General features: G+C 43.4%; 1 protein-coding gene across 2 annotated transcripts in view; it reads right to left on the reverse strand.

Annotated features, from left to right (window-relative positions):
* LUZP1 (leucine zipper protein 1) overlaps positions 1–21257 on the reverse strand; it is a 97760-nt gene extending 76503 nt beyond the window's left edge. Inside the window, exon 1 of one of the 2 annotated variants that reach the window (XM_072609240.1) lies at positions 21150–21257. The gene's annotated coding sequence lies outside the window, so the exon portion shown is untranslated. The remainder of the gene's footprint in view (positions 1–21149) is intronic. The other variant, XM_072609241.1, reaches the window with a different exon arrangement.
* Positions 21258–24626: the final 3369 nt, after the last annotated feature.

A 24626-nucleotide genomic window follows, 5' to 3' on the forward strand; every position in this document is an offset into this window, starting at 1 on the left:
TTCCATCAAAACTTTTCCTCAATCTGCCCCCTCCTATTTCCACTGGTGACTGCTCTAACCCAGACCTTTATCACCTTGAAGCTGCACTCCACTATAGCTTCTAAAGCAGACTCTCGATCTTGTCTCTTCAACTGTACAATGCAGCCAGCTTCATCTCATTAAAATCCCAGCTTTCATCACTCTCCATTCCAGACAGGATAAAGTCCAAACTCCTCAGTCTCGCTCTCAAGGCCCTCCATCATCTGACCCCAACCCCCTATTTATCTAATCTTATCACCCACTACTCCAACATCAACCCTCCTTCTCCAGTCCAGCCAATGTCCTCACTGTCCCACAAACACACCAAGTTCATTCCAACTTCCTTTGCTCACGGTTCTCCCCCAACCCAGGGAATCTCTTCCCCACTCCTCTCTGACTAACTAAATTCCAACCATCCCGAGGCAAAACTGAAACCCCACCCCCTCCATGAAGCTTTTCCCAAAGATTCCAGCCCACAATGTTTCATTTTACTGGACCTCCTACCACTCATTTTGGCCTTCAGTCATGTACTGTGTCATCTTTAGGGAATTTTCACATGACTACATCTCTGCTCCTTAACTAGAAAATGAAGTACCTGAGGGTCAGAACGATGCCTTTTATTCTTTTCTATTTATTCTTTATACTCACCACAGTGTCTAGCATAGTGGTGTTGTTCAGTCTTCAAGACTCCATTTGGGATTTTCTTGGCAAAGATACTAGAGTGGTTTGTCATTTCCTTCTCCAGATCATTTTACAGATGAGGAAACCGAGGCAAAGAGGGTTAAGTGACTTGCCCAGGGTCGCATACCTAGTAAGTGTCTTGAGGCGAGATTTGAACTTGGGAATATGTCTTCCTGACTCCACGTCAGGCACTCTATCCAGTTCCCCACCTGAGTAACCCTAACCCTAAATCCAGCTCCTGGTGATACAGCAGAGAGAGGAGTTAAGACTCATTCACCCCTCGTGCTCTCCAGCTCCATTTCTTCTTATCCCCTGCCCCATGGCTTTTTATTTACTCGTTGCAGGCACGTGAGCAAGCTTCCAAGTTGGAAGGGGCCTCAGAAGCCTTCTTTCCCAATATATAACTAAGAACACCTTCTACAATATGGCTGATAAGCCATCATCCATGTCCTCCTCATCTACCTGTGCCTTAGTTTCATCTCTTTGGTAGGGCTGATCACACTTGTACTACCTACCTGGCAAGGTGGTTGTGAGCAAACCACTACAGGAATGGAGACACCATGATGACTGCATTTACTGATAAGGGTGTGTGTGTGTGTGTGTGTGTGTGTGTGTGTGTGTGTGTGTGTGTGCACGTACATGTGTGTGTGCATGCGTGCACATGTGTGTGTTCAGAATCCTCTATTCCATTTTTTTATATGACCTAAGATCTCTGCTCAAGACCTCAGAGTATCCCCAAGCTTTCTTCATCCCAACATTCTCTAGTAACTGCCTTACTTCTATCCATCTATCCATCTATGGTATGGTATGGTACCTCTGGAGCCCCTGGTCCCTGCTCTCAAAATATACTGAGATCCAGCAAAGGGACGGTTTTGCCACCATCAGCCCACATACTACTTGTCCTCTGGGTCATTTAGGAAGCATCTGTGCCTTCAGTTTCATTTTTGAGAAGTAGAGTACAGAAAAGGGAGGCTAGCAGCCTGGAACATGCAGGTCAGAACATACTGACAGAGCAACCTTGGCCAAGCCACTGATTTCCTCAGTGCCCCAGGCAAACCATCCAAGACTATAACTGCATCCATGAAGGGATGTTCTAAACCAGGAGTTCCAGAACCCTATGAAATCACAAGTTTGAACAAAAAAGTACTAATAACAAGCCCATTAAAACATATTCTACCTTTATGGGGAAACAGAAGACAATTTCAGCCATTTTTCTGTTTCGTAAGGCAGTGTCTGGCTTCGATGACTTGAAACTTGCAAAATCAAACTACGTCAAATATAGCTAGTCTTCATGACTGGGGAAGCCTCAGAAAAGGATTCCAGTTCAAAAGATTTAAATGAGCTGGTCATTCACCTGTATTAGAGCCAGATCCCAGAAGAGGCGTTATCAGACCAGTGTCCCACAAGCAGGCGATGGGGAGCAGAGCATATTTCTGATAAAGGTGACCAGAGAGAACAGACCAAAATTTAATTTCATTCATCTTGCTCAGAATTTAACTAGTTTCAGTCACCTTAAAACTAAACAAGACCATCAGGTCTCCATGCTCAGGCAGCCCACAAATGTGCTCATCCAAGGCAGGTTGCTGTGTTTCCCCGTAGACCATCCTGCTGCTACACACACCTACACTGACGTGGAGACGTGGGGTGAAATGGGACAAGGAAAGCTAGGAAGCCATTTCAATTCATGTCTATGTAGATGAAGACTTTTTTTGTCAGTACACTAGAGATTTCTTTCTTCTCTGCTTTTTGGGGTATCAAAAAAGATATTGATTTTTTAAAAATAACTTCACATACAGCATAGCAGTATGGGTCATGTTAAAGGCTTTTTCCAAAACGATGTTCGTTTGGTTAGGATACACATGCCCTACCCAGCGTCACCATAAAATCATTGCCCTATGCGGTGTAGGATCTCATTAGCACCCACGGGGACTATAGCAAAAACTTCCTGCCTCTGGTCTGGCCCTTCTCAAAAGCCATGCTTCAAGCTGCTGCCCTAATAAACTTGCCAATAACACCGAATGACGAAAATCTAAAAGGCAGTATAGATGGTACTGAACAAGGACTAGCACCCCTATGTCTGTACTGATAGCTTTTATCAAAGGAATTACAGGGTCAGATGCACATGCTGGCAACAGATAAGGATTTTCTCACCAGTTGGGGGGAGGGGGCCGGGTTACTTCCAGTGACATGGTCTTTGCCTTTTGGGGTCCAGGTCCCACCACCCTATGGGTGCAGTGGGAAGAGCAATGGATTCACAGGCAAAGGACCTTCACCTGAATCCTGGTTCTATCACTTGCTAATCTGTGACCCAGGGCAAGTCACTTCATTCCCTGGGCCTCAGTTTCCTCATCTGTAAAACAAGGGAGCTGGACTGGATGACTCTAGATTTAGAAGTCCTTTCTATCTCTCAAACTATGATCCTCTGACTAGATGACCTCTAAAGGACAGCTCTACATCTATGGTTGCCATATGGATCCGAAAAGATTTTTAATAAGCTAGAAGTAGGATGAAATTTTGACACTTGGGGTGAAAAAAAATCAACTTCAGAAAAAGGAGGATGGAAGAGGAATGGCTAGACAGCAATCCCCTTTGAATAAAACCTGAGGTTTAGCTCAATCTGAGTAGGATACAGGAAGAAAGATAAGGGCTGATTTTGTGATTTTGTTTGTATAGGGCACTCCCAGGATGAAGAAACATCTACCAATGTAGGTCAACATCTTCTCTGCCACTCTTAAATGGCCACCTGGAACACAACAAGGTAAAATCACCTGCCCAGGGTCCAAGGTAGGCTCTTTATGCACCACACTACACTACCTCAATGAAGAAGATGGTAGCTAGAAAAAGCTTATGCCTTCCCAGGCTGCATTCAAGAGACATTAACATCCTCAAAGGAGGTGAGGATCACTGCTCTTTTCTGGTCAGGCCATAGCCAGAATAATGAATTCAGGTCAGGGCACATTTTAGCAAAGTCAGAAACAAGTTAGAGTATATTAATAAGAATAAAAAGGATGGTAAGAAGACTGAAGAATGTCCCAGGGGTACCAGCCCAGTAACTAGGGAGGTGGAGTCTGGAGAAGAGAAGACTTAGAGAGGGAGGACATTATTTTTATTGGAAGGAAGGATTTAGACTAGTTCTGCTTAGTGGAAGTAGACAGAAGTAGGAGCAATGAGTACAAGTTACACAGAAGAAAATTTAAGTTTGGCGCAAGGAAATACTAGTATTTTGTGTCATTCAAACCTGAGTTGGGATTCCCCTAGAAGGTAATGGAGGAGCTGCCTCTCATCAGAGGTCTTCAAGCAGGGACTAGACAACTACTCACAGAGGAGGGTGTCAAGGAGACAAGACCTTCCTCTGTGAGTCTCCATTTCATCTGTTTAATGGGTATAACTAGACTTAGTCTACTTAGATGAAAGGACTGGTGTGACATTCAGGGACTGCATGAATTAGATGGCCTTTGGAGGACCCTTCCAGAACTTAGCAACAGTGATTCTGTGGCTTTAGCCAAATCACTCAGATCATATCATTCTATTCAAACACTTTCCAGAGTCCCTACTGACTGTGACAAATAAAAGTATAAACTCCTGACCCTGGTATACAGGGCCCTCCACAATCCAGCTCAAACCTTCCTCTCTGGTCTTTATCATATACTATACTCACTGCTCAGCTTCTCCACTCTCCAGCCAAAATGTACTGCCTTCCCTCTCCCATTCTCATCCTGCCTTCTCCTATCTCCATACTTTTGCTTACACCACCTCTCATGCCTGAGAAATGAACTGTTATGTCCCACCTCCAGAAGTGAATGTGGTACAAAGCATGGTGCAGCAGAAATGCTTGATGTGGGGTCACAGAACCCGAGTTCGAATTCTGACTCTGCCACTTAGCACCTGTGGCTTTGGGTAAACCCATCTAACATACAAAGATTGGACAAGATGACATCTAAGGACCCTTTCCACTTCAGATCTGTGGCTGGCTTCTTCATGCCCAGCTCAGGTGCCAGCTCCATCTAGGAGCTATCCTAAATACCCTGCACCTCCACAAATTCCCCCTACTTGGAGGTTGGGGTTTTTTCCTTAATTTCTTCTTTACATTTTATCACACTCTTCCTCATATCTTAATTATCTACGCACTTAGCTGCTCTCTCTTATTAAGAATAGGAACTGTGACCTGTCTATCTTTATGCTTTCAGCACCTAACACAATGCCAGGTAGATAGCAGGTTCTTAATAAATGCTTACTAAACTGGACTTGGCTTTAAAAAAATACCTAGAGCCGTTTATTACAGAGGGCCATAAAAACCCAGTAAAATTCTCCTCCAGCGCCCAATCATGGAAGGGGAACAAGAAGAACGATGATAATAATGGTTATCATCTACATAGTACTTAAAAGTTTACAAACTATTTCACATAATTCATTTTGATCCTCCACAATTATACAGTGAAGTAAGTGATGTTATCATCATAATGAAGGAAAATGAGGCTAAGAGAGGTTAAGCGACTTGCCCAGGGACACACAGCTGGCAAGTATCTGAGGCAAGATTCCATCCCTGGTTCCCATTCACTCCATCCTCTACCATTTAGCTGTCATGAAGCAGCTTCTCCAACTCAATAAAGTGCTATAGGTCAGCAGTGCATAAGCTCTAGCAGGATCTAACAGGAGTTAGAGAGGCTTCAAAACCATTCTCTCAAGAGGTGACCTGGTGGTGATCTGAGGGCCAGCTTAGCGAAGCCTAGAGAGACTCATTAGCGGGAAGGCTGGCCACCAGGGAATAACATTTTGGGGTTAAATCAGACCGCAGAGAACCATGAAGAGACTGTGAAAGAGAAAGGGGTAGGGTACAGCATCAATACCAACCAAATCCCCTCTCTTTCAGTGGATGCAAGGACAGCAACCACAGGTGCAAATGACATTTACAAAGACCACTGAACACACACACACGCACACGCACACACACATGCACACACATGCACACGCACACACGCACGCACACGCACACACGCACGCACACGCACACACGCACACACACACACACACTCTCTCTCTCTCTCATTCAATCCATCCGGGTAGGTCATACCATTTTACAACTGATGCTCAGAAAGGAGAAATAATTTACCCAAGGCCACACAGCTAGAACCTGGCAGGGCTGGAGTTTGCACCAGTTTTCTAAGATTTTTGAGTGCTTTGCACTCACTCAGTGATGTTTCCTTCAAAGCAAGCCATATGTTTATTCTAACAAGGCTGCCCCTGCTTAGAATATTTTTGGAATTCTTGGAACAAATTTACAAAGAAAAAAAAAATCACTCTCATTTTACTACTCCAGGCTCTTTGTTTTTCTCCTAGTAAAACTACAACTTCTGCCCCTGACACCCCGGGCTCATTCACTTTATCTGACCTCCATGCTGCTTCCTAACTACCTCCAAGCCATGGGGCTATTTTGCTCCCCTATTTATGCTGTCTGCCCCAATAGGAAAGTAAGCTCCTCAAGGGCAGGAAGAAGCTTGCTTGTGTTCGTATGGCCAAAGGCTTATCATAGTGCCTAGCATACAGTCAGCACTTAATAAATTTTTTTTCAATTTCATTTCTAACCATCACAACCGTTTTGGTTTTTTGTTCTTTATCACAGTCAATCCAGTCATTAAGACCTTAATTTCAAAAGCATTTGCTTCCCAAGGGCTTCCCTTAAGGCAAAATGCCATCCACATCCAGAGAAAGAACTATGGAATTGGAATGCAGAATGAAGCAGAACATTTTCTCTTGTATTATGTTTTGTTTTGTTTGGGTTTTTCTCATGGTTTCTCCCATTCATTTTAATTCTTCCATGTAACATGACTAAAGTGAAAATGTATTTAATAAGAATGTATGTATAGAACCCATATAAGATTGCATACTGTCTCGGGGAGGGAGAGCGGACAGAGGGGGAGAAAATCTAAGACTTCCATGGAAGTGATTGTAGAAAACTGAAAACAGAAATATCAAAAAAAAAATTTTTTTAAAGCATTTGCTGTTGATGTTCAGTCATATCTTACTCTCTGTGACCCCATCTGGAGTTTTCTTGGCAAAGATATTAGAATCATTTCCCATTTCCTTCTCCAGTTCGTTTTACAGATGAGGAAACTGAGGCAAACAGGACTGAGTGACTTGCCCGGGGTCACACAGCTTGAAAGTGTCTGAGGCCAGATTTGAACTCAGGAAGATAAATCTTCCTGACTCCAGGCCTGGAGCACTATCTACTGCACTAGCCAACTGCCCTCGCTACTAAAACATAAGGGACTATATAAATGTGAGTTACTGTCAGCCATCTTATTCCCCAAACCTTGTTTTACATGACTTCTGGACATTTCCAAAATTCAAATTCCCCCCTCAAAGAATAATGACTTCTCAGTATTGAGGCTCTTCAAAAAACTACAGACTCCAAAGGTCTTTCCCAAAGATTTCCAAAAATGCTCTAAATTACGGCAGCACCATGGGAATGCATGTCAGTCTCTCCAAAGAAACAACACACATTTGGCTGTAGAAGCTCTGACATATTTCCAAAAAGGAAAAAAAAAATCACTCCCACTACTTTATAGTAACACTAGGAATATAAGAGTGAATTACATGATTTAGTATTACATACTGTATTGGCATAATGCATGTAAGTGAATCATGCATTAGCAAGAATCTATCTGAATATTCAGATCAGACTCTCACCTCCAATGCCTCATCTTTTGCCAAATTTTATTTCAAAATTCAAAAAGAAATTATTTGTGTTATTTGCTATTTTGGAGATAAAAGCTATGTTCTGATATAGTTTCCCTGTCTTTCAAAAACTGTCATTTTGTTCAGATTATTCAGAAGAGGCTTCAAAATAATAATTATAGAACATCAGAAATGGAGGAAGCCTTTAAAAACCTAAAATGTTAGAGCTTTGAGGACCCTTAGAACACAGAACGTCAGGGCTGGGAGAACACACAGAGTGTCAAGAGCAGGGAAGAACCTTAGAACATATACTGTCAGAGCTGGGAGACACCTAGTCCAACCCATTCATATTCCAAACAGAACTGAAACTCATAGAGGAAAATGACTTGTCCAAGGTCTCATAGAGAACTGGGACTGGAATCCAGGTCTTCCATCTCCTAATCTAATGTTCCCACCAACATACCATGTGGTACTTCCTCCAAGGTCCTTAAAGAGCTGAAGTCAAGGTGCATCAGTCCTCACACAGAAACGTTTTTAAAGGGAACGTTCTAACCCCCCTTTCCCCCGCTTACTTCCACTGGCTAGACTCTTAAGACCTCAGAAAGTTACAGGTCTTAAAGGCTAAACCCTCCAATATTCTTTTGCTCATTCCAAATGCAGATCTCAAGCAATCTGCTAAAAAGTTGAAACTACTCCAAAGTGATCAAAGATTTTGCAAAATGTAAGGTTTTAACTGCCATACAAGTGTCAGTGTTTTCAATACAGATGGCTGGGTGGCACATTGGTTGAAGTGCCAGGCCTGGAGAGTCAATAAGATTTGATTGAGTTGAAATCCTGCTAGCTGTGTGACCCTGGGCAAAACACTGAACCTGCCTGCCTCAGTTTCCCCATCTGTAAAATGGGGATAATAAGAACACCTTCCTGCCAGGGTTGTTGTGAAGACTGAATAAGATGATATTTGTAAACTCCTCTGCAAACCTTACATAAATTAGCATTCTATTATTGTCATAGGTGTGAGGACCCCACAACCAATGGGGTTGACAGTACATCCTCTGGGCCTTAATAGAGTGTCTTTGTGAATCACTGTGGCTGAAAAAGTCATCCCCCTACAGTCAACCCCACCAGTGATAAGCCTTTCCACCCTAAAGTAGGCAGCTCCAGGGAAGTAAGACCAGCCTGTTCCAAAGCCCATAATCTAAGCCGTTCCAGTTTGGTGGGACTTGCCAGAGCTTGTGTTACGCTGGCACAGGCCTCAGGAGCCTAGGGTTACCTCTGTGCTATCATGAGGCATCAGGGGCAGGACATGAGGGGAAGAATGCTTTATTACAGACAAATTAGTATCTCAGGGTTTGATGGCACCTTGACCATCACCTCCTGGTACAGATGAGAAAGAGGAGGCCTCCGGAGGCGGGATGACCATTTACTGGGTAGCTCATGGTGACCATTCCTTTGGGGAATAAACTGGACTGAAGGGGTTCCGAGATCCCTTGTAACTCTCAGATTCCAGGTCATAGCATGTGCCTGACTAGACTAGAACCCAGGTGTCCCAAGCCCCTACTAGGGCATAATGGATTGTGGGGGGATTAAAAAAAATCAGTTCATTCAACATTAATTATGAAGCACCTTAGTTAGCAATAAACAAGAAACTATCCCACAAGTCCCAGTCTAAGGGTCTATTGATCATTGTCTGCTGACAAAGGAAAAAGTTAAGTTCATAATGCAGAAAATAAATTTTTAGTTTTATTCATTTATATATGATTTACTATTTATGTAATTAATGATAATTAAATTGAATTCATCTTAGTAACAAAGATGAAAAAAAAAGAAAAAAAAAGCCTTAGAAAATTCCTAAGGTGTTTTCCAGAAATTATAGTTCTTATGCATCAAGAGAAGACAGACCACTCCAATGAGAGGGGAAGGTCACCACTGTTAGCAGAACAGGAAAAACAGCAGAAAGAAAAGCAGAAAAGGATAGATGCTCTTCTATCAGAAGGTTGCTTAAGTACAGTCAACCAGCATTCTTAAACTGCAGAGAATATTTCAGAGTGATGGATTCAGAGTCACAGGTCCTGAGTTCAAATGTGGGTATTTGCCACTTATTCCCTGTGTGACCTTGGGCAACTCACATCATTCAATCACTTTATCTGTAAAATGGAGAGTTGGACAAGATGTCTTCTCAAGTCCCTTCCAGTTCTTAGAAAAAATGAGCTTGTACGTGAATCTTTCATTGTGAAACTACCCCCCATCATGGCTCTTCCTCTCTGCAATAGCTTGGGAGGAAGACAAGATCCTGGTTGGGGAGAATCACTAGACAGTGTGGGAAGGCGTAAGGGACTCTCCCTTTTGTCTTCAGGCTGCAGGGACACCTCCCTTCTGTGGAAATGGTGTGCCACATGGGCCAAGCAGCTCATAGCTTCAGACACGGAGAAATAGGAATGAGACATCCCTGAGATTACATTCTGAGCCATCCCCTCTCCTCCTCAGCAGGGTGGGATAGTAGTGAGATGCTAAACCTCACCTTTGCCCACAATTTATATTCTGACCTGCCTGTGTAAGTGACACCAATTATTCCAGAACAAGAATTCTAAACTTGGGGTCCATGAACTTGAGGTTGGATGAGGGAAAAAAAATATATCCTTATTTTCATTCATTTTTAACTAAAATTTAGCATCTCTTTCAATTATTTAAAAACCTTTTGTGAAGGGGTTCATAGGTTTCAGCAGCCTGCCAAAGAGATCTATGGTACAGAAGCAAGTTTAAGAACCCCTGCTCCACAAGAAGGAGGGCTTTTCTCAGTCTTTTCTACCAGTCTCCAGGTCATGATGGCTACTTAGGCCTTCTCTGTGCATCCTAATCAGTTCATGGGCCAAGTGAATGAACAAAGGTGAAATTACAAGGGGAAGGATATCATAACAATATGTCTAGGACAGAAGACTTTGAGTCAAAGACAAGGATTGACTGGAGACAAATCCTGGGCTCAGGGCCAAGCCCAGACTTCGATCTTAGCCTTGGGAAAAATGCTGGGGTGGGGGTTTCTATTTCCCAAGGGGGGGAGAATATTCAGTTTCATTCTGTTTCATATACAGTCCTCTTCTCTGTTCTTTGTATATTGAAATATTCATGCTTGGTGACATTTAAGTTCATAAATAAGAAAGATAAAAGTTTTCAAAAAGGGGATGATGCTGACCTCGGTAAAGAACATGGAGACCAGTTTGTAGTTGCTGTTGCTCAGTCACATCCAACTTCTCGTGATCCCATTTGGGGTTTTCTTGGCAAAGAGACTCAAAAGGTTTGTCATTTTCTTCTCCAGCTCATTTTACAAATGAGGAAACTGAGGCAAAGAGGGTGAAGTAACTTGCCCAGAGTCACACAGCTAACAAGTGTCTGAGACCAGATTTGAACTCAAGGAGATGAGTCTTCCTGACTCCAGGCCCAGCACTCTATTCACTACACCATCTTGCCACCCATGGAGAACAATGAGGAAAAGAAGACCAACGCAGTTGGAGTGGAGAGTAGGTAAGTTCAGGTCTCAGCACCACAACTTATATTCCTTGTTTAAATCATTTATTTCTCTAGGTCTGTTTCCTCATCTCCAAGGAAAATGAGGGGCCTGGACTAGCCATTCTCCAAGGTCCTATCTTCCACTTCTAAATCCTATGATTCTCTGTCTACAAAGTACTTTGTGGAATGAATATCCCCAGAAAACACTTACTTTTGCCATGCATTTGGCAGGTAGATCCTAAGGAAAAAGCAGAAGGGGGGGGATTTATTTGCTCAACTGGACCATGGATATTTAAGGTTTCTGAAGGAAAAGAGGGAACTTTTCTTTCCTCAAATTCACCCTAATTGTTCTGTAGATCTCTGGAAATGAGAGCTTGACCAGAAGTTTGGCTTGGACCTTCCTCTGCCTCCTGAGCTTGCTATTTTCAGGGTACCAGTTTGAGAATATTTTCTGATCCAAGTTCAGTGACAGCTTTCTGGAGGGCATGTGGAATGAATTGCAGGTGATCGTGTTGTCTCCTTGACACCATTATGTGATTACAGTCGGGCCAATTCCAATACTCATGAGTCTTTCGCAAAGGTTCTATTTCTTAAGCAGAAGCACCAGAAACTTCTAAGCCAATGTGGCCAGTCAGGGTGCAGAAAATACAAAGTTTTGTTTTTTAATTGAAATTTCTATTTTGCTGAAATGTTCTGTACTAAAAGAAAAGCTATATGAAAAGTTTTAAAAGGTATCATATATATATACACACACACACACATATAAAGAATGTATCATTTTCTGGTTCTCTGGAAGGAAACAATATGTATTTCATCTTGTAAGAACAGTTTAGCAAATAGAGCACACACCAGATAGAATAAAACCCTGGTGTCATAGCAGGATCACAGATCCAGAGCAGGAAGACCATTTAATGTAAACCTCTCAGGTTAGAGATGAGAAGAGCGAAGCCCAGGGAGGCTAAGCAGCTTTTGCAAGAATTTAGTTCCTCTAGAAGAATAGCAGAACCAGACCATATAGGATCTAGATGGAACCAGAATGGGTATAATTAATTTCCTAGGGAAACATTTTTCTGCACTTCAGAAAAGAAACATTCCACGTAGGGCCTCTAATAAAGATAGGATTCTCTCAATACAATTGATATTCTTATTTATTCTTGTTGCTACAAATGTAAAAGGTTTTTAGTTATCTTGATGAACTAAAGGTGTCTAATATAAAAAAAGGAAGAGGAATCTATATTCTGAAAAGGACAATTAAGAAAGATACTGACACATTTTAGCATATCCAGAGATGGGACAACTAAGATGGTGGGAGACAGAAAACATCAGGGAACTAAGGATATTGCCTGGATAAGAGAAGATTTGGGTAGCCAGGTGGGGTAGGTTGGGATGCAGGGAGGGGAGGGGGGAAAGAACGATAAGAAGGCAAAGGTAACCCATGAGTTTTCTTTCCTGCACTGTCTATCTCAGGAGATAGTGGGTTCCCCTTCACTGAATATCTTCAGCAGAATCTACATAATTATTTGCCAAGGATGTCATGTAGAAGAGATTTCTATTCAAGAACAGGTTGGACAAGATGACCTCTGAAATCTCTTTCAACTCTGAAATTCTGTGACTCTTGTGATTTTCTCTACTATGAGATGAGAGGAATGAACTAAGTGACTGGTAACATGCTATTTTGCTGATATTCTCAACTGTCCACACCACGGTCTCTCCGAAGATGGGTTGGCTATGATATATAAATGTCCAACAATCATCTCTCAATTATGTATCACCAGGTCTTAGCACTGTGCCTGACACATAGTAGGTGCCTAATAAATGTTTACTGACTCTCATTAATACTATTGATTACATCAGTTTCAATGTGAGCGTCAACCACTCAAGATGAGTTTGAAAACTCAGTCAGCCTGGAAATCAGGGAACTCCAACAAATAATTATTAAATGATGATCTAATATAATTCCAAGTGGAAAAACTGTTTGAAAATCAAGAAAGGAAGAAGGCTTACCTTTCTTTTGACCTTGGTCAAGTCATTTCACTTCTATTGATCTCAGTTTCCTTATCTATAAAATGAGATTACATGATTGCTAAAATCCCTTCCAATTTTAATAATTCTTTGTAATTCTACATAGAATAAAAGTCTTCTGAATTGAATGGATTCTGATTAAATATGAATTTTGCTCCTAAGCTTTTCATTTTGACCGTGTATAAAATATTTCAGATAACTTAAATGTAGTTTAAAATGGAAAAAAATATATACATGCTTATTTTGGTAAAAAGTAAAATTTTTCCTGAAACTTTCAATAATAGAATTCTGGAATTTTCTCAGAGCGAAGAGGGACCTCAAATTCCCTAGCCCTTGAGTTTAGATGTCAGGATTTAAACATCCTTGACAGGTGATCAGTGTCCTAGCCTATGTCAGATGATCTTTAGGGAGAGAGAACTCAAGTCACAACCTCTCTGGGCCTCAGTTTCCTCAGAAGGTTGAACCAGATGGCCTCTGAAGTCTCTTCCAGCCCTACATCTATGAACTCAATCCTCACAAAGCTTGTTTCAATTAATTAAGCAATTTAATGCCTAACCACTGGCATTAGCTTCAGCAAATAAAATAACCAAGTCACCAATATCCTGACGAAGCTGCAAAATTAATGGGAAAAGGGAAAGAAGTGACGAAAATAATGAATCATTGCTTTTAAGTATAGCATTTTTAATGCTTAATAAACAGATCTACATTTATATTAATTGTGAAAAATACGTAGACACGTTAAAATGAAAATCCAATTTTTAAGGAAAAATTATTAAATTGACTCTTCCAACTGATGATTCAAATTAAGCAAAGTAAGATTTCAATAAAAAATCTGCCATTGGGTTAGGAAAGAGAATAAACTACCAGAAGTTTACTACTGGCTGGTCTTGGTAGCTTTAAATAGACTTACATGGCTTCAAGGCTTTTATGGCTGTCATCAAAATAAAGTGCGTTTTGCTGAAGAAGCTAACTCAGCTCCCCCATCCCCATCTCACCCCACCTCACACCTCTTCTAGCCCACAGCTCCACAGTGTAAGCATTAATAACTGAAACAAGCATTTATTTATTTATTGGCCAAGAAAGCATTTTGCAGGGCTAGCACACGGTCAATAATGGAACTCCACAGGAGCATCTGTGGACAGGCCTGGGACCCAAGGTGGGGGGATGCCAAGATGCCTGGCTTGGGGTGACTGGGGAAGAGATTAAGGAAGGCCTTAGAGATGGCAAGTCAACTGATCCTTCAAAATCAGCAGCATTTCAACAAGAGGAGAAGGTGCATCCCAAGAAAAGGGGAGACAGAAAGAACAAAAACACTGCACTAGTTTAGAGAAGGGCTTGGTAATCCTGTCTGGCTGGAGTGCAATGTGCCTGAGGGAGAGAGAAGTGTGAAAGAATCATCAAGGCAGATGGGACTTAGATGCTATAGGCCAAAGGTTTTTCACCTGGAGTCCATAAACCACTAAGAGGTCTCATGTTAGATTTCAGGGGAATATGTAAATTTGGATGAGAAAAATATATATATATTATCTTTATTTTCACAAACTTACTCTAATTGGAAACTAGCATTACTTTAAATGATTTTTTTTTAAATATTATTTGGAGATGAGGGCCACAGGCTTCATCAGACATACAAGGGTCCAAGACACACAGAAAAGGTTAAAAACGCTAATTTAGGTCAAACTCTTCCTTTTAAAGATAAAGAAATGGAGGCCTAGAAAGGATAGGGAATTTGCAGTCTTCTCCTTTCCACAGGCTGAAGTGACATTCCTAAAATACAGTTCCAACAATCATCCTTTTAACAATTAGCCCATCAAACTATTCAATGGTTCTCTACTGCCTCAAGGATAAAATACAGAATCCTCAGCACAGTATTAAAAAAAGCTGTCATAATTTGGCCCCCCTATACCATTCCCATGGTGTACTGTCTTCCAAACTGGCTCGATAACTGTTCCCCTACCATCTCCTACCCTTACATGTATAACACTTCACCTCTGGGCGTTTATATAAGTAATTTCTCAGGTCCTGAATGTACTCATTCTTTCTTAACCTCTGCCTAGAGAATCTCTAGCTTCCTTCAAATCACACTTCCTATGGGAGGCCTTCCCTGATTCCTCCCAGTTATTCTCATTCTCTCTCTCTCTCTCTCTCTCTCTCTCACACACACACACACACACACACACACACACACACACACACACTTTGTAATATAAATTCTATATACTTAATCTGGTATCAAGTAACAAAAATTAAGTGTTCATGTAGAAACCGCACATTTGGACAACAACACCTATGTGCTCATACCTCTGACACTAATTAGCTACCTGACCATGGGCAAGTCACTTAAATTCAATCAGTCTCAGTTTCTGAATCTGTAACATGGTGATAATATCTATAGTGCTTACCTAACTCAAAGAATTATTGTGAGGTTCAAATGAACAAGATATAATGTCTGTAAAGCATATAGCAAAAATGAAAGTGTTATGTAAATGTCAACTCATGATGATGAGTACGGCAAAGATCAAAGTTAGAAAACATTTATAAGCATCTAATATATATTCAAGGAACAAAAAGTGGAGAGGTATCAAAAGAGAGCCTGGATGTGAGGTTCAAATTGTGTGTGACTATGGATATCACATATATTTTCTCTAAAACCGATTCCTCATCTTAAAAGTGGTGATTACAATGCCTGTACCACCTAACAGTGATTCTAGAGTAAGGAATTTGTAGACATAAACTTTTCTAAGTGTGAGGTGGTATTATTGAAAATAAGGTGGCAAATTATGAAGAGTGAGAATAAGAAGAGGTAAACAGGGATGTCAGATTTCTCTAAAGAAAAAACAAGGAGTAGAGCTGGAGGAAGTCAGGGGAGGGATCAAACGCTGGAAGAATTATCAGAGGGAAAAAAAAACCCAAGTTTTGTCAGAAAACTAAGATGTTGCAGATGGATTTTTTTTTTCACCTTAAGTACTTCATTTTTGAAATGTTAGCTCCTAAGGGTTGGATATCAAGGTATTGGAATACTCAAAAAAGAGAGACAAGGCCCTTGTCAACACAGTCCTATATAAAAATATCAGCCTCTGTCCTCTAGGGGCCAATATTTCATAAAGGGAATATATGAATACCCAGCTCCTTTAGTAATCAATTTTAACAGCATCTTTAGTAATCGCCACTGTCCCTGAGATTTTGTGAGTCCGGATATATTTCTCCTTGCCTTACCCTAGTGACCCTCATCGTCTCTATTTCCCCTGGACTCTTGCTTCTTCATACCACCTTTAACTTACCATCTCAAATTATTCAGTAAATCTTTCCAGAATAGGGGTTCTTAACCAAGCGATCATGAACTTGTTTGTAAAATATTTCTTATTTTAATATGTCTCATGTTGTTTATTATATTATGTAAAAAGCATGTTTGTGGATTATGTCAAAGTACAGATTTATATATTATGTCGATGTTAAATACTAGTTACATATTAGTGTCCTATGTTAAAATGTGTGTATATACATGTATGGGGTTATATATGTTTCTACATATATACATTATATATAAATACACACATCACAGACATCTATTTTTTTCCGTGGTAATCCTCTGTATTTTATCACATGCATTCAAAAACCTTGTTCTAAGAAGAGATCCCTAGGCTTTAGCAGACATGATCCCCTTCCTCTAGAGGTAGAAGCAAGGGATGGAGCTCTGGACTCAGGACACTAAAAAAATCCTTTTGAGTCCTGGCTCTGACACTTTCTGTCTGTGTAACCATGAGCCAATAAATCACTTAGTTCGCTCCTTTGAGCCTCAGTTTTCCACATCCATAAAATGGGAATAATGTACTTTCACTGCCTACCTCACCAGTTATTATAAAGTGCTTTGTAAACCTTAAAGAAATGTAGAGCTCTTACTTTTTCCTGCCTTGATCAGGTCACTTCAGTAATCTCTCAATGTGATCAAACAGGGGCAATGGAGTCTCTTCTAACTGTAAATTTCATAAAAGCCTCAGGCACCAACAAAAATCCCAACCAAAAGGGCCCTGCCCCCAAATATACACAAAATAAAAGGCCCTCCCCTAAACAAAACATGTTAAAAATGCAAATCAAAGTTTATTAGGAATAGTTAACGCTGCACCACCACTTTGGGTTAGGGATTGGCAGCCTATGTCTTAACCTGGATATGTATCTTATCTTTATCGAACTGCCTTAAAAGCTCCCAGAGGTACCTAACATCAGGAAGTATTCACTTTCTGTTCCTGAATATCACAGAGAGGGCTTCTACAAGAGAAGACAGTTTGACACCACCTATCTTCCCACAACCACTGATCCACACCCCCTGACCACAATAGGAACTCTCCAGCTCTCAACATTTTCGTCTGAGGAATACCACCAGCATCACCAGTCATTATAAAAAGTGCCTACTATGTACCACCATCAATTTCTATGTTGCCTATAAGGCCCCAAACTCAAAACCATCAAGCCCTCAACAAAAAAAAACAAAACAAAAAAACATTTTCTGGTAGATTTCCCCTAGTAGGATGTCAGTTCAGTGGGGGCAGGTTTTTCTTGTGGTACTCTGCATAGATCCTCTAAAATCACTTCCAGACCTAAATCTATGACACCAACACATAGCAACAACCTAATAAACTCTTGTTTTGTGGATTCTGGCAACACTACCATGAAACAATGGTATGCGTCTGTATCCCCCTTTTCTAAAGAGTGACTTAAGTGACAGCCTTGGTTCACAGAGTTTCTCCACATCAAAGCTAGCACTAGAATCCAGGTCGCTTTATTTCCAGAGAGTGTTTTTTCAGTTAGGTCAAAATAATGGGGAAAAGTTAACTTCTAAGAACTAAAGAAAGCTCAGTCAAAATAATAAAGCTTAAGTGTATCAGGGGAAAAAAAAACCCTGGAGTCAGAAGTAGGGTGAAATCTGTGTGACCTTGGGCAAGTCAATTCAAGTCCATAGGCCTCAGTTTCCTCATCTGTAAAACAATAATGCGGAACTAGATAATCTCTTGGATCAAACGAGATAATATCTGTAAAAGCAATTAACACAGCACCCGGCATAGGTTGTTCAGTCATTCAGTCCTGTCTGATTCTTCATGATCCCGTGGACCACAGTAAAGAGTCCCTTCTGTTCTCCATTATCTCCCAAAGACTGTCAAAACTAATGTTTATTGTATCCATGACACTATTCATCTCCTCCTCTTTTGTCCCATTTTCCTTTTGCCGTCAATCTTTCCCAACATCAGGGTCTTTTCCAATGAGTCTCATCTTTTCATTACATGACCAAAGTATTTAAGAAATGTTTACTTCCTCCTTCCTTCTAAGGTCCTTGACAGCTCTAACATCCTCTAATTCTAAGAAAACTGCTCATGCTTTTATTTAATAAATATTTGCTAAGTGCCTACTATGTGTAATATATTAGTCACTGGGGAGGAGGATATGATAAGAACATGCACCCTATCTTCAAACAACTTAGTAGGGTTGATCAGACATATATACAAATATACAAATAAGAAAAGTGCAAAGTATTTGAGAAATTGAAACAATCCAGAACACTTAGATTTCTGCTGGTTTACTCATGCCCCCAACTTCCCACCGACCCCTCCCCCAACAAACTACTCTCAGTTTGCTCAAATAGATTTTCTTACAATGTTTAGGAAAATAGTTTAATTTTAGAAACTTGGAAAATTCCACAAAACAAAGTGATCAAAAACATATCTGCCCTGAGGGGAAATTCTAACCAAAATAATTATTTCTGACAGAAGAATTTTCTACTTGGTTACTTCACTTAGCCATTCAAAACACTCCACTCCAGCAAAGGGGTGATGGAAAGGTGTGTTTGCAAAGTATGACAGCTCATATTCTCCCACAGAAAATAGTGCAGTGAAAAGAGCACTGGATCTGTCAGAGGTAGGGTTTCAACTTCTGACATTAGCTGTGTGACCCTGGGTAAGTCACTTCCTTTCCCCCAGGACCTCAGTTTCCCTTTCTGTAAAATGAGAGGGCCAGCTTGGTGGCCTGGAGTGAGGAAGACCTTAGTTCAAATGCCCTTTCAGACACTTCCTAGCTGTGTGACCCTGGGCAAGTCACTCAACCCTGTTTGCCTCGGTTTCCTCATCTGTAAAATGAGCTGGAGAAGGAAATGGCAAAACCAGTATCTTTGCCAAGAAAATCCCAAATGGGGCCAGGGAGAGAGCTGGGCAGGACCCGAACGGATTGAACAACAAAAAATGAAAGAGTGAGATTACATGATCTCAAAGGTTCCTAGCAGATCTAAAATCTCTACTCGATGGTCCGCTGTTGTCAGATGGTAGAGACAACTCATAGGAGGACTTGAAGTCCTCAGTTCTCATACCAGGCCAGCTAATTAGAACTGAGCAGCAGTCAGTTGGTAAAAGAAATGTACCTCAGAGAGACACCGCCCCTCATAACATCCCCACGAGGCTGGGAGGACCTGGGAGTATCATCCTCAATTGTCAGATAAGACAGCACAAGTCCCTTCCCCCAAGGTCACCGAGTGAGTCAGGGGAGGTGGGACTAGCATGGTAGGTCAGTGTATCTAGTCCCTAGTCTAGGACGCTTCCTCTTTGGGGGTGTCTACCCCCAGAGTGTGAGAACCGGCTCCGGCATTGCTGAGACAATACGTAACGCTGCTCCCGGGGCATCGGGAAAGGGTCTGACGTGAGGAAGAAAGGCTCCAGGGCTAGCCGATCCTCCTTGGCTTGCATACTCAAGCCATTAACCGGGACCGCAAGATACCAGAGCGACTGTTAAGAGGGGCCCATGACCTGGAATACTCACTCCCAAGGACATGAGACTCCCTGAAGACGCCCTCCCTTCTCTGGAAAAGGACACTCACTCTCAAAACCACAGTTCATGGCAGTACTTCTGGAAGCCAGGATTCTCCTCTGGGTTTCTGTGGGGAGATCGGCACAGATCTCCTCTGGGAAGCCGAGGGAGGGAAGGAGGGAAGGAAGGAGGCAGGCAGACAAGCCGCACACTCTGCGGAAAAGTTTAATGTGACTTGGGGCTGGGGGGTGGGGGGGAGGGGGCGGTGCTCCCCCAAGGAAGGCACGGCCTCCTCCCCAGGCGCCCGGCTTGGTAATTAGCCCCTTCCCCGAGCTCTCCCCGCATTTCCTTTCAGATTCCACAATTAATTAGTTTTAAGGACTGTCTACTGGCAACTTAAACAAAGCAAATGCCTCAAATTCCTTCTCAGCCCATTGGTCTAAGCCGAAAACCAGCATCGCCTGGGACAGCGGGCAGGGCAGACAGCTGCTGCTGCTCCAGCCACAGAACTCAACTCAACTGCACTCTTCTCCTCTCCTCTCTTCTTCTCTCCTCTCCACTCCCTTCCCTTCCTTTCCTTTCCCTCTGACCTCCCCTCACCCCTCCCAGGGCGGGGAGTAGGGATTCTCTTCGGACCCGCCAGGCCTCCTTCCCACCCCCAATTCCTGTTCCTGTCCTTTCCCCATTCCCAAACTCTGCCCTCCCCTCCTCGATCTCCCGGGCTTTTCCTGTATGATCACTTCCTTCCTCTCGGGGTTCTCCCTCCTCCTCGTACAGCCTTCCCCCCATACACGATGGGGGACCCCACCACCACCGCGCCCTCAAATCCTTTAGGCTTCCTTTTCCCGCCCCAAGCCCCTGGATTCCCTGGATTCCCACTCCCACCTTCCACTCATTCTCCTGATTTTTACTCCCCGCCCAGACGGACCTCTCTCTCCACTGATTCTCCCCTCCTCACCTCTCCTAAGTTCTCAGATTGCCCCCTCCTCACTTCTCCGCTCAGGTTCTCTGCCTCCATCTCAGACTGTCCTCTCCTCACCTCCGCACCTCCCCTCCTCCCCTCGGATTCTCCCCCTCCCCCAGCCCTCCTCGGCTTTTCACCTTCTCCAGATTTCTCCTTGGAGTCTCCTCGCAATCAGTCTCTTTCCCGGGATGATCAAGCCCACCACGTCGGCCCCTTCCACCCCCGCAGCCTGTCACTCACACGCTTGCGCCCCCCGGACGCCCCCTCCCCGCACGGCTCCGGGGGGCTCTCGCCCCTCACTCACCCGCCCGCACTGTCAGCCCGAGCTCCGGCCCAGGTGGCGCAGCCCGGCGGCCAGGGAGGCTCGGCGCCCTCCGCGAGTGCCCCACGCGCCCGCCCGGGCTCCTTCTTCCCGGGCTAGATCCCCGGGTCCCGGGCTGCCCGGCCCGGTCGGAGGTCCCTGCCTCGGGCTCCCGCGCCCTCCCCGGGGCCCCGTTCTCACCTGGGCGGCTGCGGCCCCGGCCCCGGCCCGGCCCGCCCGCGCTGCGGAGGCTCCCCGCGCTGGGCTCCTCCGGGCGGCCGGCAGCTCTAGCTCCACGGGACTGACAATGAGGGGCGGGCCGCAGCTGACGTCAGCGCCGGGCCGGGGGCGGGCCCAGGGGGAGGGGGAGGGGAGCAGAGGGAGGAGGAGGAGGAGGTCCCCTTCCCCCTGCCCCTCTTCTCCTTCCTCCCCTCCAGGACTCCCCCTCCAGGACTCCCCCTCCATAGCTCCTCACCTCTCCTCCCTCCTCCCACCACCCTTCCCCTCCCCCCTAGGCTTATCCACCCCTCCCCCCCAGGGCAAGTCTGGACTTAGGTGTAGTCCAGTGAAACAGTCACTCCCGCCACCCATAGGTAAGCACCTGGGCTGCGCGGGGAGAAGGAGCGCGGAGGGAGGGAGGGAAGTGCGGGAGCCCTGGGATTGGCTGCGGAATTCAGAGCTAAACCGGGCACCTCCGAGCGCTTCTAGCCCAACCCCCTCATTCCCTGTAGTAGGAAACTGAAGACCAGAGAGGTACAGCGCTCGCCACCGGACGTCTTAGAATCTTAGATTAGCAGCTTCAAAGACCCTGGCCCCATATTACAGGTGGGGAAACTGAGGCACCAAGAGACTAAATGACTTGCCCAAGGTCACGCAGCTAATCAATGTCATAGGATCATAGGTTTATCCTGTAGATATTAAGCTTTTCACCTGCGGGTTTCTCATTCGAGTCTCCTTTCTATCAGTCTCTTTTCTGGGAAGGTCCAATAATTTAAAACTGCACCAAGACTTTTGGGACAGCCTGTATACATTGTTTGTACGTAGTTGTTAGGTCGTTTCCCCCATGAGACTGGAAGCTCCGTGAAAGCAGCCTTTCTTTGTATCAGTGCCTGGCACTTAGTAGGGGCTCAATAAATACTCGTTGACTTGACTTGGAAGGCTATCTAGCCCAGCCCCGTCCTTTTCCTGGTGAGGAATCGGAAGCTTGATGAGATTCGAACCGGCGTCTTCTAACTCCAATCTGTGCTCTTTCCACTACATCCGAAATATTTCAAGTCCTTTTTTTTTTTTTTCCGCTAAACTTCGAGCCCTGGGAGCTATCTGACCCCCCTGAGTACTTTGCACATTATTTTTTTTTTCCTTTGGTCAAGATCTGTGATTTCATTGGTTTAGAGACACCAAGTGGGGAAAACTCCCTTTACTCCTGCTTATCCACCAGTGTCTGCAGTTTATGGTTTTAGACAGCATGAGAGGGGAGGCCCTCTAAAGTAGGGGTGGGGGAGGGGTGTTAAATGGATTGCCCAGGGTCACCCAGACAATTTGGGTCCGAGGCAGTTCTGGGACCCAGTTTTTCCCGACTCTCAGCCTCTTTTTTGCTTTGCTCATAGAAAGCAATTTTTACGTGTTTCATCAACAGAATAGTTGACTGACTGTTAACTGATGATGGCCCATTCTCATGGTCAGTATTTTTCCATCCCTGCAAACACCTGTCAGTAAGTGGCTGCTGCAGGATCCTCCCTGTTAGCTCTATGCCGCAAAGTTGACCCATTTCTGCCTGGTGCCTGTGGACAACTCGTGCCTCTTTCTCAAAAAAAAAAAAAAATGTTTTAAATCGCACGTAGCATCTTCTGCAGTCCTCCACCAGAACTGCAGTGGGCATCCATGGACCTGCTGGACTTCAAGAAGAAAGGGAAGTCTTTGGGATCCTGTCTTTGGGACAGCTTCCCAGGTCCCCATGGACAAAAATGATTGCCCCCTGGGAGAAGCTAGGGCAGGGATGAACACAGACGCCTGAAACAAAAGTAACTAGTATTGGGGGAGATCATTCCACAATGCCTGAAGTCTGAGAATTACTCTTACCTTAAAAGAGAGGTGAGAGCTTTCAGTGAATGAATTAATAAATTAATGAATGCATGTAGGCATTATTGGGAGGGCTTACTATGTGCCAAGACAAGGCCTGCTATGTGTCAACCCCTGCTCCAGACCCTGGAGATCTCTGTTAGGGACTAATCAGGATTAGTACTTATTCAGTGGCATCACAGAGAGGGAGCAGGTTTCTAGCCAAGTTTTTGTAAGACCTTGGATTATTGAGTTGCAGTTTCCAATTCCATCTGGCGCGACATGTGTCTGTCATTCAATTCAACCCAATAAATACTGATTCCTAGAATCTTAGAAGTACTAAAATGTTCACAATGTCAGAGTTGGAAAGGACCCATTGTGATGTACAAAGTACAAGGGGAGGGCACCCAAGACTCCCAATCGTATTTGATCCCTTCTCAAAATTGTACTGGAGATCAACACTCATAATATTAAATTTCAGAGTTAGAAAGGAGATTGAGAGCATGGAATCTTAATAATAACTTGTATTTCTCTACCATTTTATGGTTTGCAAAACATTTTTCTCACAACAGCCGTATCAAGTAGGGAGGGCAAGGATTATCCCCATTTTAGAAATGAGAAAACTGGAGATCAGAAAGATTAAGTTGATTTGCCTGTGGTCACTTAACCCCTCTGAGCTTCAACCTATACATTTAGTAGCTAATAAATGGGGATCTAGGTGGTACAGTGGAGTCAGGAAGACCTAAGTTCAAATTTGGCCTCAGACACTAGGCTTGTGACTTTGGACAAGTCACTTCACCCTGTATACTTAAATTTCTTCATGTGTAAAATGAACTGGAGAAGAAAATGGCAAACCACTCCAGTACCTCTGCCAAGAAAACCCCAGTTGGATTCACAAAGAGGCTGAGATGACTGAAAAACAAAAAAACTACTAAATGTCAAAGACAGGATTAAAACCCAGGCCCTCCTGGGGCCCTCCTTGACTCCAAGATCAGCATTCTTTCTACTACATCACTCTGTCCTCTTTTAAAGCAGAAAGAAAAAGTAAAATATAGTCACCCCCATATAGACCCAAGATGGAAGAAACATCAGAATATAGAATGCCAGAGCTGGACGGGACTTCAGCACACAGATTGTTAGAACAGAACGTCAGCATACTGAATGTCAAAGCAGGAGAAGACACTGGAACACGAATTTCATGAGTTGGGAGACGTGTATCAGATTTTATAGTCCAACCCTCCTTTTTACAGATGAGGAAACTGAATCCTAGAGAAATGAAATGTCTTATCCAAGGTCACTCGTGAGTTAACGACAGTCAGGATTTGAACCTAAGTTTTGCAGTGTGGGACTCTTTTTATTGAACAATACCACACATCTTCTATTTCTTCTCTCCTCACTAATCACCTCACCACTATAAGAAGTGCCAAGAAACACCATCCAGACACCCAAGTTACTCATAAGCATTACAATTTTATTTATCTGTAATCTTGGCAGTATTCTGTGACACACAGTGTGGTTTGCCCACATCACAATTCTTTGGGGATACCACTGGTCCCCAGTAGTAATACCCCTTTCCCCAAAAACTTCCTTGTCTTCTTTGATAGGCAACAGGATGTAAGG

This window comes from Notamacropus eugenii, chromosome 5, assembly GCF_028372415.1.
Source record: "Notamacropus eugenii isolate mMacEug1 chromosome 5, mMacEug1.pri_v2, whole genome shotgun sequence".
NCBI classification, from domain to species: domain Eukaryota; kingdom Metazoa; phylum Chordata; class Mammalia; order Diprotodontia; family Macropodidae; genus Notamacropus; species Notamacropus eugenii.